Here is a 14194-nt window from a genome sequence, read left to right on the forward strand (position 1 = left end):
CTTTGCTCTGCACTGCGGTGTGTCCACATCACAGCTCTTTTCCCACAAGCTGCGTGAAATCTGCCCATAGGTATCAAACTTCCTGCAGCTGGAGTGCAGCTGGCACTACACAACCTCCTCTCCCAAAATACTTAGGAGATCCAGCAGCTCTGCAGTGGTCCAAGTGGGAGAGTGTTTCCTGGGTGGAGCAGCCATGGCCACCTGGGAAAACGTGATGTAAATTCTCCATACCGAGCAAACAGGAAGGGGAATTTCTAAATTCCTGGGCCTTTAAAGGAGGAGTTCAAACCTCTGACAAGAGTGGTCAGGATGGGCATTGTGGGACACCTTCCAAAGGCCTATTGCTTTGAAAAAATCAATTGCAAGTGTCTACACTGGCACGTCACTGACAAAACTTTTGTGTAAAAAGCCTTACAACTCTTGTCAAGGTAGTTTTACTGAGTCACTGAAACAGCTGAGTTCCGCCATCAAAAGTGGCTTTGCAGAGTGTCCTCCTCCACTGTTGCTGCCTTTTGGTGAAAAAAATTGGCAGTGTAGAAAAGGCCCAAGGAACAAGGATTGATAACCAGTATCCATACTCATGTTTCCAGCTGGTGTCTATTAAGGTTTCCCACACCATGATGTGTGGGAATTATTGTAGCACAGAGCACCATAAAATATGCAATTGACATTAGTGAGGTTATTTCTTCATAATTCTTATCTCTGAATAAGGAAAATGTCATTTTTCAATGTGTGAAGATCAGTCAGTTTGCTTCATCCATCAGAATATCCCCCAGTAGTGCATGTAGTGTCTCATATTAACACTGTCTCTCCATCCAGGCATTTGTAATGAGACCATCACCCTAGGCCTGGACACATAGAGGAAGCTGGGGGTACATACGGTATATGCAGAAGATATCGGTCTGCCTTCTTCCCTAATCCATGCCAGATTCCAACACAACTGACTTCACCAACCCCTCCACCTTCCTTCTGCTGGGCATTCCTGGCCTGGAGGCGGCCCACGTCTGGATCTCCATCCCTTTCTGCACCATGTATGCCATAGCCGTCATGGGGAACTTCACCATTCTATTCATTGTGAAAAGCGAGCCGAGCCTGCATGGACCCATGTACTATTTCCTCTGCATGCTAGCTGTCACCGACCTGGTCCTGTCTACGTCCATCCTTCCCAAAACCCTGAGCATCTTCTGGTTCAATTCGGGGGAAATAGATTTCAATGCCTGCCTCACCCAGCTGTACTTCATTTACTGCTTCTCATGGATGGAGTCTGGGATCTTTGTGGCCATGGCTTTCGATCGCTACGTGGCCATCTGCAATCCCTTGAGATATTCCACTATCCTGACAAACCCCGTGGTGGCCAAGATTGGCCTGGCCATGGTGCTGCGTGGTGGCATGCTCATACTGCCCTATCCCTTACTGGCGAGGCGGTGGCCATATTGCAAAACCAACATCATCCCCCACTCGTACTGTGAGCACATAGCCGTGGTGAAATTGGCCTGCGCAGACATCCGCATCAGCAGTTACTACAGCCTCTCTGTGGGATTCTTTTTTTTTGGTCTGGATGTCTTTTTTATCATCATGTCCTATATCCAGATCCTCAGAACCATCTTAAGCCTCCCCACAAAGGATGCCCGGCTCAAGACTTTTGGCACTTGCGGCTCGCACCTCTGTGTCATCTTAGCTTTTTACATCCCAACTCTCTTCTCTGCCCTCATGCACCGGTTTGGCCACAATGTGCCCCTGCATTTACACATTCTCACTGCCAACATGTACCTCCTTGTGCCCCCCATGCTAAACCCCATCATCTACGGGGTGAGGACTAAACAGATCCGGGACAGGCTGCTCCGGCTCATTACTCATAAAGGGGCCTAAAGTTTTCTCCTGGTGCTCTGGCTCTCTCACAAAGGAACGAGCAGAGCTGGCTGCTCACATGGTGCTGGGCCCTCTTCCCTGAATCACTGACTGCACAGTCAAAGTGACATTAATCCTTTCCTGGCCTTACTGTGCTGTTTCAGTGGGACAAACTGGGGCATCCGTCTACATAGAACTCATAAAATTAGAAAGGAGGAAACCCCATGATTTAAAGTAACAGGATCCGTTGGCCCTGCCCACTTCTTTCACCAAGGTCCCGCCCCTGTTGCTCACTCCTCTCCTCCCCTCTGCATATCACTCACTGGATCATTACCGCCTCACACCCACCTTGATGCATGTGCACTTCCAGGGGCTAGTTAGGCTCTTGAAATCTTATGTTTTTAACAGATAACTTAGCAATTAGCTGACAGGAATACAGTATCACATTCCTATATACAAGTAATACAATTAAATTAATAATCCACTCACTCAAGTCTCATACTAAGATGTTCTGACATCTTTTGGCTCTGGTTCGGTTTAAACATTTCATGTATCTCCTTACTTTGTTACTAACTCTGCAGAGAGAGATAGAGACCCCATCAGGCCTTCTGGGAGGGGAGTGGGGTCTGGGAGGGAAGTGGGGTACAGTGGGTTAAGGCAGGGGTGCAGACACATCTGGGGTCCATATAACATCAGATTGGCCATACTGGGTAAGATGAATGGTCTATCTAGCCCTGTATCCTAGCTCACAACAGCGCCCAATACCAGATGCTTCAGAGGGAATGAACAGAACTGGAAAATTCTGAGTGATCCATCCCCTATTGTCTCAGCTTCTGGCAAACAGAGGCCAGGGGCACACAGAACATGGCGTTGGCTTCCTGGCTAATAACTACTGATGGACCTATCTTTCATTCAGTTCTCTAGTTCTTATTGGAACCCTGTTATAGTTTTGACCTTCACAACATCTCCTGGAAAAGAGTTCTGTTAGGATATAGATATTCAGGCCTGTCTGTAAAGGCCTATACTCTAAGAATTTAGGTGTATTCTTATCACTTGGCTAGTGATAGAGGTATAAAAGAAAGAATCAAAACCACTGTCTGCCAGTGTAAGGGCCTTCTCTCACTGTGACAGTTTGTGGCCCTGTGCTTAGGCTCAGGCCTTTGGCTAAGCAGCAGAGGCAGCCATAAGCTGGGAAGCGACCGGTCACCTCCTCACATTCCAAACTAGTCACATTGAAATAAGGTGCTATTGGGCTGTCAGGCACTATCAGGACAGGATTGTATTCCTATCACCTCCAGAGAAAGGGAAGTGCCTAGAAAATGTAAAAGGAAACGTAGTTTGATAGCATCCTGTCTGGCAAGAACTCACTTATCAATAGCTGGAATGTGAAATCCTCACTTCTGTATTGTTTTGTCATTATAGTTCCCACTTTGCTGTTGTTTGTCTGTATAATCTCTGTCTGGTTCTGTGATTGTTCCTGTCTGCTGTATAATTAATTTTGCTGGGTGTAAACTAATTGAGGTGGTGGGATATAATTGGTTACATAATCATGTTACAATATGTTAGGATTGTTTAGTTAAATTTCAGGAAAATGATTGGTTAAGGTATAGCTAAGCAGAACTCAAGTTTTACTATATAATCTGTAGTCAATGAGGAAGTGACTGGGTGTGGGTGGGGGTGGGCATGTGGGTGTGTGAGATGGGAACAGGGAATGGGGGTAAGAAAACTGGAATCATGTTTTGCTAAAGGGGGAAATGGGAACAGGGAATGGGAGTAAGGAAGATGGAATCATGTTTGGCTAAGGGTAGGAATGGGATCAGGGACACAGGTGAAAGGCTCTGTGGTGTCAGAGCTGGGAAGGAGGATACTAAGGAAGGAAACTGGAATCATGCTTGCTGGAAGTTCACCCCAATAAACATCAAATTGTTTCACCTTTGGACTTCGGGTATTGTTGCTCTCTGTTCATGCGAGAAGGACCAGGGAAGTAAGTGGGTGAAGGAATAAGCCCCCTAACAAGTTCCACAGGTCAACTGTGAAGAAATACTTCCTTTGTTTGCTTTAAATCTGCTGCCTATTAATTCATTTGGCTGACCCCTAGTTCTTGTGTTAGTTGAAGGAATAAATAACACTTCCTAACTGAACTTTTCCAAACCATTCATGGTTTTATTTACACTCTCATGTCCCCCCTTAGTCATCTCTTTTCAAAACCAAAAAGTCCCAGTCATTTTAATCTCTCCTCAGACGGAATATCAATTTGGGTCTATTGGCCAGCAGTTGCATAGACCTTTCTGATGCGGTGTCATAACTAATAACTCATGTTTGATGAGATGAATCATCTGTATCCTTATATCTTTTGGCTTTTCCTCTACTCTTTGCTCACACTGCTTGTGCTAGAGGTACTGAAGGGAAGCTGCACCCTGAGAGTGGGCCTGGAAACCCAGAGCCAGAGACAGGGCCTCAGCATGGCTCCTAATCAGGAAATCATAAAAACACGCAGGGATCCAGCACGTGGAACCCAAACAAAGTCACTCGTTGGGCTTCCAGCAGCTGGAGCTTGAGCAGGGTTGTGACAGCAAACCTTGAGCTGCTACAGGGATGCTCGGGGACTGCGACGGGAAGGGGCATGGGGCTGGGCAGGGAGGTGTTCGAGAAAGAGGGCAAATAATATGAACTCACACTGAATAAAATGTTATACGGTGTGAGATGAATTTATCTGGGGTTCAGGCTCCCAGAAAGGCTGTATACTGAGTGCTGGGGCAAGTCCCTTTGAACAGAGAAGCCCCAGGGCTGAGTGAATCTCGGTACCTGTGTTCTGCAGCGGGGTGTGGACCTAACTCTGGGTCTGTGCTGGATGAGACCTGGAGGGCCTGGCTCAAGAAGAAGACAGAGGTGAGGGTGCCCATTCTGGCAGAGGGGTTATTCTCAGTGGTATCCCAACACATCCAGTGACAGTCTCAAGATGCTCTCTGTGACCAAACCTGTCACAGTATTGACAAAAGAGTGCTCCTTGTTTACCCTCTCATCAATGATTCCCTCAAGGTCCTAGAGTGATGTTCTTTGACAGGGTTCATCTTTCCCCAGCTCACTGAATGTATGTTTACTACATTTTTTTTTTGCTTTGCAAGCTGGCATATTACCTGACAAAGGTCGGTATTAGGACATACATGCAGAATAGAGCCAGCCAGTGAATTTCCACATCAATTGCCTGATGCTAAGAGAACGTGTTCCCAGAAGCCTCGAGCAAATTCAGACATGTCAAGCGATACCAACTTCAGGCTCACTGCATTCATTCATAACAACTCTAGTAATTCATAATAATTCAGCACCATACCAGCAGAAGCCATGCCCCTCAACTCTACTGGGCATGCTTCAAAAACACGAGGATAAAAGGGAGCAGCTCAGCTTAATTTGGGGCTGATTGCCAGGGTGAAAGGACATAGGCCAGTGGCTCCAGCCAAGGCTCAAGCGAAGCTTGACACTGGGGGAATCGGAGACACATCGACCCAGGCAGATGCTAAGGCAATCACAGAGGCCTTGCAGAGTTGCCAGAAACAGCCCAAACTGGAGAGCACAGACCCACCCTGGATGCCCAGACAACGGCAGCAGGAACTGCAGCAGGAAGCAGCCCAGGGGGATTAGATAGTGGCTTAGTAAGAGAACTGGACTTTTGAGTCAGTGTGTTTCAGCCAGAACTCCTCCACTGACCCGCCGGCATACGCTCCAGCCACTACCAGGGCCCTGGGCTGGGGTCCAATGGAGAAGGAGGGCTGAGACTCCCCTACCCGGGCTGCCAACCCTGTTTTTTTTACATGGTGGCCCCCTTCCTGACTGACACCACTGAAAGAAATATTGTGGCACCCCCCATATTTAAGATGGTGATTGATTATGAGGCGTTTTTTACAAAGTATATTATGTAATATATCAATGGAACTGGTATGATTTGCTGAATATCATGACCCTATGTGTATGCATGTATCATTTTTGTACCTAAAGTTATGAACATTTAGCTTATGTACCAGTATTTCAAATGTGATTTCTCCTGGGTAACACCCACAAGGTAATTTACATCCAGTCTAAGCTGCACATTGTGGATGAACCATTCAAGGTTATGGCCCATTAAGAAACAAAATAGGCCAAAGATGATCCCCATCTGATGGACGTTCCTGTGAACATTCTAGCCAGGATGTTCATGAATTATCAAAGAATACAAGGGTATGTGACCAGTTCACCTTGTGTCTGTACTTTTCCACTAACTGTGCTGAGGGCTTTTGCTTGGAAAAATGAGGTTCCCTTCACATGATAAAAGCTATGACAAGTGGAAGAGACGTCATCACTTGGTCTCACTCCCCCTACATGTCAACACCTTTAAACACCAAAGGAACAAAGGACTAAACTGATTGTGCCTTCCCACAGCCTCACAATGTGAGAGGGGGGCACAGATTGACAGACAAGAGGGCTCAGTGGTTGGTTGCACCCTGGGGAAGTCTGTCACACCCACCAATGACTAAATCCTTCTAGACCATTTCCCTCTTATCATGCGCTCAATTACTGACAGAGAGACCGTGATGATGACAGGGAAGTCAGGACTCTTTGGTTCTGTCTGTCATTCTCTCAGTGACCTTGGCCAAGTCATGTGTCCCTTTGCCTCTGTTTTCCTATCTGCATATCGGGGATATGTTCATGGTGACTTTCCTTTCCGAAGAGTTCTGAAGATCCTTAAATGAAAGGTGCTGCACAACATGATGACAGTGACTGATGAGAATTACTGATCTCTGATCACTTAGCATAAGGCCCGTGTGCCTGCAGATTTATGGGATATCAGACCCTATGGAGACATAGACATTGTCCCTCGTTTTCTTACTAATCTACTATAATTGTTCAATATACACAAATACACAGAGCAGATGTTTCCTCTCTGACTCAGCACAGAGCCCAAGAGCTCTCATCTCCCTTTGGGAAGGTCCCTTATTTACTGTTTATAAAGAAGTGCAGTCATGGAAAGAGAGAGATTGGTAAGGGTATCTCTGGTCTCTGGCCTGTTTTCATTCAGATGCCACTTCTCCCCTAGAGGCTGAGCAAATCCCCTGGGGTTACACAGAGCCATATTATAAACAGTGCAGATGCCTGTGTCTTCTCTTCTTGTCTGATGTTGTTGCAGATCCTGGGGTGAGAAAGGTGTGGGACACGGCTACCTGAGGGGGATTCCCAGGAAAGACACTTCCATCTCAGGATCCACAGGTACTGCATCTCTTGATGAGGAGCTCACCAGCTCGACAAACCTAATGGAATGTGTGTGTGGTGGGATGGAGTGTTAGTCTGTGGTCCTTTCTGCTGTGCACACCCATGAAACATCTCAAAGACCTTGCTAAGGGTGATGAATTTCCTCCAGTACCACAGGACAAAATATCACTTTTTGCTGTGGCTCCCCAGCTGGTTGATGGCCTCTGCTCCAAGGCAGCTGCAGAGTGGATCCTTCAGGATGAAAGGTGTTAGTAGATGTATAAGATAAGCTGAAATTCTGAGGCCATGGGCCATAGTTTACTCAGACCCCACTGAGACAAAACTGACCTTGGAGTAAGAACTGACTAAAGACCTCAGGAGCCCGCCATGTGTGAATGCAAAAACACTGTCACCACCTCCTCTTGCATCTCAGGGCCCTGGCTGTTGATGGGGGAGGGGGTCTGTTAGCTGACTTTTATCTGCTGCAAAGTGCTAGGGCTCCTCACCGAAGAATAATAACAATTTTTCAACATGTCCCAGACATGTTCTAGAATGCTACAACTTCTACAATGTTAGAAGTCTAAATAATAAAATGGGTGAACTAGAGTGCCTCATATTAAATGAGGATATTGACATCATAGTCATCACAGAATCTGAGTGGAATGAAGATAATCATTGGGATACAGTAATACCAGGGTACAAAATATATCAAAAGCAGAGAAGAGGTCATGCTGGTCGGGGAGTGAGATTACATGTGAAGAAAAACATAGAATCAAATGAAGTAAAAATCATAAATGAATCAAACTGTATCATAGAATCTATATGGATGGAAATTCCATGCTCTAATTATAAGAATGTGGGGGTAGGCATATATTACTGACCACCTGATCAGGATGGTGATCGTAAAGGTGAAATGCTGAGGGATATTACAGAGGATATTGAAATTTTAAAAAAAATCAATAATAATGGGGATTTCAATTATCCCCATATTGACTGGGTTCATCTCACCTCAGGAGGGGATGCAGTTGACACCATAAATGACAGCTTCTGTAACAGATGACTGGGGGATATTATATTTGATGCCAATTTTTAAAAAGGGCTCCAGAGGTGATCCGGGCAATTACAGGCCTGTAAGCCTGACTTCAGTAGCGAGCAAACTGGTTGAAACTATAATAAAGAAGAATATTGTCAGACATATAGAGGAACATAATTTGTTGAGGAAGATACAACACGGTTTTGGGAAAGGGAAATCATGCTTACCAATCAAGTAGAATTCTTTGAGGTGTGCAACAAACATGTGGACCAATGGGATCCAGTGGATATAGTCTACTTAGATTTTCAGAAAGCCTTTGACAAGGTCCCTCATCAAAGGCTCTTAATATAGAATGATGGGATCTATATTAGCTGTTACCACTCAAGTAGGAGAGCTCGGAGTCATTGTGAATAGTTCTCTAAAAACATCTACTGAATTTGCAGAGGCAATCAAAAAAGCAAACAGAATGCTGGGAATAATTAAGAATGGGATAGATAATAGGACTGAAAATACCATCTTCCCTCTGTATAAATCCATGGTACGCCCACTTCTTGAATACTGAGTGCAGATGTGATTGCTCCATCTCAAAAAAGTTGTATTGGAATTGGAAAAGGTTCAGTAAAGGACAAAAAAAATGAATTGGGGTATGGAACGGATTCTGAATGAGGAGAGATTAATAAGACTGGGACTTTTCAGCTTGGAAAAGTGATGGCTAAGGGGAGATGTGATTGAGGTCCATAAAATCATGACTGGTGTAGAGAATGTAGATATGGAAGTGTTGTTTACTCCTTCTCATAACACAAGAACTAGGGGTTACCACATGAAAATAATAAGCAGTGGTGTCATAAATATAAAGGGAAGGGTAAACCCCTTTGAAATCCCTCCTGGCCAGGGGAAAGCTCCTCTCACCTGTAAAGGGTTAAGAAGCTAAAGGTAACCTCGCTGGCACCTGACCAAAATGACCAATGAGGAGACAAGATACTTTCAAAAGCTGGGAGGAGGGAGAGAAACAAAGGGTCTGTGTCTGTCTGTAGTCATCTTGGCCAGGGACAGAACAGGAATGGAGTCTTAGAACTTTTAGTAAGTAATCTAGCTAGGTATGTGTTAGATTATGATTTCTTTAAATGGCTGAGAAAAGAATTGTGCTGAATAGAATAACTATTTCTGTCTGTGTATCTTTTTTTGTAACTTAAGGTTTTGCCTAGAGGGGTTCTCTATGTTTTTGAATCTAATTACCCTGTAAGATATCTACCATCCTGATTTTACAGGGGGGATTTCTTTATTTCTATTTACTTCTATTTTTTATTAAAAGTCTTCTTGTAAAACACTGAATGCTTTTTCATTGTTCTCAGATCCAAGGGTTTGGGTCTGTGGTCACCTATGCAAATTGGTGAGGCTTTTTATCCAACATTTCCCAGGAAAGGGGGGGTGCAAGTGTTGGGAGGATTGTTCATTGTTCTTGAGATCCAAGGGTCTGGGTCTGTGGTCACCTATGCAAATTGGTGAGGCTTTTTATCCAACATTTCCCAGGAAAGGGGGGGTGCAAGTGTTGGGAGGATTGTTCATTGTTCTTGAGATCCAAGGGTCTGGATCTGTAGTCACCTAAGCAAATTGGTGAGGCTTTTTACCAAACCTTGTCCAGGAAGTGGGGTGCAAGGTTTTGGGAAGTATTTTGGGGGGAAGGACGCGTCCAAACAGCTCTTCCCCAGTAACCAGTATTAGTTTGGTGGTGGTAGCGGCCAGTCCAAGGTGTAATATTTTGTACCTTGGGGAAGTTTTGACCTAAGCTGGTAAAGATAAGCTTAGGAAGTTTTTCATGCAGGTCCCCACATCTGTACCCTAGAGTTCAGAGTGGGGGAGGAACCGTGACAAGTGGGTTTAAAACAAATAAAAGAAAGTATTTATTCACAGAACGCACAGTCAGCTTGTGGACCTTCTTGCCAGAGGATGTTGTGAAGGCCAAGACCATAACAGCGTTCAAAAAGAACTCATTAATTTCATGGAGGATAGGTCCATCAAAGGCTGTTAGCCCGGATGGGCTGAGAGGGTAACGCTCGCCTCTGTTTGCCAGAGTCTGGGAATGGGGGACAGGGGATGAATCACTTAGAGATTGCCTGTTTTGTTCATTCCCTCCGGGATACCTGGCACTGGCCACTGTCATAAGGCAGGATACAGAGCTAGATGGACCTTTGGTCTGACCCTGTATGGCCATTCTTATGACTTATGTTCCCTTATTCATGTGTTGTGAGAAAGAGTAAATATAAATTCCTGATCTACATTCTTCATTGATAGATTCATAGGGTTTAAAGTCAAAGGGGACCATTAGATCATCCAGTCTGACCTTCTGTATAACACAGACCATTACATTTTACCCAATTACCCTTGTATTAAGCTCCTTGACTTGTGTTTGCCTAAGGCCTGGTCGAAACTAGGAGTTTACATCACAGAATCATAGAGCCACGGGGTGAGAAGGGACCTCAAGGGTCAGCTAGCCTGATTCCCTGCCAAGAGACAGGACTTGTTGTATCTAACCAGGTGGCTATCCACCCTCCTTTGGAAAACCTCCAGTGAAAGAGCTTTCATTATTTTCTGAGGCACCCCTTCCATTGTCCTACTGTGCTTAAAGTTCGGAGTTTTGACCTGAGAGTTAATCTAAATCTGCTCTGTTGTAGTTTGAACTCATTGCCTCTTGTCATGTGCTCTGTATTTGAGGAGCGTTATCACGTACCCTCTTAACCTCCTTTTCTCCAAAGTAAACCGAACCAGTTCCTTTGGCCTTTGTTGATATGACTTGCATTCCATCCTTTTGATCATCTTTTTTCACTCTCCTCTGGATCGTCTCCACTTTCTTCACATCTTTCTATATAGCAGTGAAGAAAATTGGACACGGTGTTCCTTCTGAGACATAGCCAGCACCGAGTAGACTGGTAGTATCACACACCCATCACTTGCTCTCTATGCCTCTCCTAATACAACAAACCATAGAATCATAGAATATCAGGGTTGGAAGGGACCTCAGGAGGTCATCTAGTCCAGCCCCCTGCTCAAAGCAGGACCAATCCCCAAGTAAATCATCCCAGCCAGGGCTTTGTCAAGCCTGACCTTAAAAACCTCAAAGGAAGGAGATTCTACCACCTCCCTAGGCAACGAATTCCAGTGAATGCATTCACCACCCTCCGAATGAAAAAAGTTTTTCCTAATATCCAACCTAAACCTCCCCCACTTCAACTTGAGACCATTATGCCTCATTCTGTCATCTCCTACCATTGAGACAGTCTAGATCCATCTTCTTTGGAACCCCCTCAGGTAGTTGAAAGCAGCTATCAAATCCCCCCTCATTCTTCTCTTCCGCAGACTAAACAATCCCAGTTCCCTCATCCTCTCCTCAGAAGTCATGTGTTCCAGTCCCCTCATCATTTTTGTTGCCCTCCGCTGGACGCTTTCCAAATTTTCTCACATCCTTCTTGTACTGTGGGGACCAAAACTGGACACCGTACTCCAGATGAGGCCTCACCAATGTTGAATAGAGGGAAATGATCACGTCTTATGATCTGCTGGCAATGCCCCTTCTTATAGAGTCCAAAATGCCATTGGCCTTCTTGGCAACAAGGGCACATTCTTGACTCATATCCAGCTTCTCATCCACTGTAAGCCCTAGGTCCTTTTCTGCAGAACTGCTGCCGAGCCATTCGCCCCCTAGTCTGTAGCATTGCATGGGATTCTTCCATCCTAAGTGCAGGACTCTGCCTTTGTCCTTGTTGAACCTGATCAGATTTCTTTTGGCCCAATCCTCCAATTTGTCTAGGTCCCTCTGTATCCTATCCCAACACTCCAGTGTATCTACCTCTTCTCCCAGTTTCGTGTCAAATATTGCATTTGCCTTTTTTTTTTTTTGGCAACAGTAAATACAACCACACCCTTGAGAGATGTAACTGTGTCATCCTCACCCTGGAGTAGACAGCATCAATCTTGCTACCACCTCTAGGGGAGGTTTATTACCTACACTGGTGGGTGAACCACTGTCATCGGTGTAAGTACTGTCTGCACTGAAGTGTTATGGCCAGGCTGCTGTAGCTGTTTAAGTGGTTCTGGAGATATGGGTAGTTGGAAAATTTACCTCTTCCCTTTGCTGTTTGTTCCAATCGTTAATCATTCTTAGTGCTAAATATTTGGCCCCCAAACTGGAATTTCTCTGCCTTCACATTCCAGCCATTAGGCCTTGTGCTGCCTTTCTCTGGTAGATTACATACACCATTGTGCAGAACGTTTATTCACCAATGCCATGTAGTAATTTTTTATTTGCTCTCAGATCATTGATGAAAATATTGAATAGCTTCGGGCCTAGAACTGATCCCGGCAGAACACCAATCTGAGCACCCCCATTCGCTGGCAATGGCCCGTTGACATCTGCTTTCTGAGATCTATCAGTTAGCCAGTGTTTAGTCCATTTAAAGTATGCTTTACTGATGTTGTAGAGTGTTCATTTTTTATCTGAAGGTTTTCCCATGAAATGAAATGCCTCAGATACCCTTGATCAACTAAACAAATACTCTCACTAAAGAATGAAATTGGGTTTGTTTGACAAAACCTGTTTACCAAAATGTTGTTGATGATCATTAATTATATTCCTCGACATTTTTGTAATGAATCACATACCAGCTTCTCCATTGTTTCCTCACCTTGTGAAAAATTTTAAACGTTTCCTTTTTTTTAATAATTTACTGTTAACAGAGAACGGTCAGGAATTTGCTTTGGTGTTTTGCTGTGCTGCCGCCTGCCTCTGTACTTCTGGATCCGAATGAGACGTGTGGCTGATCTATCCCTTAGCAATTGCCTGATTGCATACATCTGGTTCTGAATCGGATATGTGGTTGATCTGCCAGTTGCTAACTCTGGCGTTCGTAACTCTAAGGTTCGACTGTCAATGCTGTTTAACCCCCTTGTTGCCGGCACACAGTGCCAGAGGAGAACAACAGCAGGGGGGGGTTCATTACCCGGTGTGCTTCACTTAATAATTACAATGGGGTTGAGAAGCAGAAAAGTTTATTTGCAGCTGCAAACAAGGTACAGGGAGAATAGAATCTTAAATCCTGCACACCAGAGCAGGTCATTACGCACACTTTTATATGCCTTAATGCTACAGCACTACACATTAGCCAATTTAAACTTTGCACAAATACTCTGCCTTTCTTATATGGGTTACAACAATGTTTATTTCCTGCAACCTTTAACAAGCATTCCTAGCAACTTAAACAACCAGCACATTCTGTCTGGCCTTGTAGCTGTCTCTCCTGTTATCTTTAACTTGGCGTCAGCAAACCTTACACTATAAGCCATTATCTGCGGCTGCAACATTGTTTTAAGAGCAAAAGAGCTTACTCCAACCAGTCAGGCCTGAATTGTATTAAGGGGGGTTGAGAAGAAGCCCTTAGGTCTTCAGCAGGGAGACTTCCTCGACCCTTCTGGCCTTCTATCTCCTCAACTTAACTAGTGGCCATGCCCTGGGGTCTCCAGCACCCTCCTTGACAGCTAATGGACTGGAAAGTTTTTCATTGGCTCATGTGATATACTGCTTCTTTCCAACTGCAGAACAAAAGTATTTCTTGAACACATCCACTTTTTCTGTACAATTAACAAGTTTCCTTTCTACCTTTCGGAACGGTCAGCTAAACCTTTTCTAGAAATTCTTTTCTTCTTAATACACTTAATAACTACCTTTTTTATTATCCTGAGCCTGCCAAGCATGGATTTTTCCAGTTTCCTTCCTCAGTGTCCCCCTTCCCAGCTCTGAGACCATAGAGCCTTACACCTATGTCCCTGTTCCCATTCCTGCCCTTAATGAAACATGATTCCAATTTCCTTACCGGCATTCCCTATTCCCATTTCCCCCACCCAAACCCCCACTCACCTCCTGATTGACTGCAGACTATATAGTAACACTTGAGTTCTGCTTAGCTATACCTTAACCAATCATTTTCCTGAAATTTAACTAACCAATCCTAACATATTGTAACATGATTATGTAACCAATTATATCCCACCACCTTAATTAGTTTTCATCCAGCAAAATTAATTATACAGCAGACAGGAACA

The 14194-nt window shown here is 44.6% G+C and overlaps 1 pseudogene; it reads left to right on the forward strand.

Moving 5' to 3' along the window:
- Positions 1–885: 885 nt before the first annotated feature.
- On the forward strand, positions 886–1869 carry LOC144930755 (olfactory receptor 52M1-like; annotated as a pseudogene).
- The last annotated feature ends 12325 nt before the right edge of the window (positions 1870–14194 follow it).

This window comes from Lepidochelys kempii, chromosome 1, assembly GCF_965140285.1.
Source record: "Lepidochelys kempii isolate rLepKem1 chromosome 1, rLepKem1.hap1, whole genome shotgun sequence".
Taxonomy (NCBI): domain Eukaryota; kingdom Metazoa; phylum Chordata; order Testudines; family Cheloniidae; genus Lepidochelys; species Lepidochelys kempii.